Below are 287 nucleotides of genomic sequence, written 5' to 3'. Positions count from 1 at the left end.
TGTTTAATTGATTATTAATTTTATTGGAGCTCGGGATTATAGGTCCATTAGTCCCCGCGTCGTCCTAGTAATTCTGCCAGACACAGAGGGCAAAATGGGAATTTTAGAATTACGGAATTCTAAAATTAAATACTCGAAAAAATAATTAATTGAGAATGAATTATTATTTAAATAATATGATTATTTAAACTTGAATTTGAACACATCTAGATTTATCCATTTAAACTTATTAGATAAGTTGTTCAATTTAGAAATTCAAATTAATTTAAGTTTGACTTAAATTCGAA

This window comes from Morus notabilis, unplaced genomic scaffold, assembly GCF_000414095.1.
Source record: "Morus notabilis unplaced genomic scaffold, ASM41409v2 Scaffold184, whole genome shotgun sequence".
Classification (NCBI taxonomy): domain Eukaryota; kingdom Viridiplantae; phylum Streptophyta; class Magnoliopsida; order Rosales; family Moraceae; genus Morus; species Morus notabilis.
The sequence above is the reverse complement of the archived record's forward strand: the minus strand, read 5'-3'. Positions refer to the sequence as shown.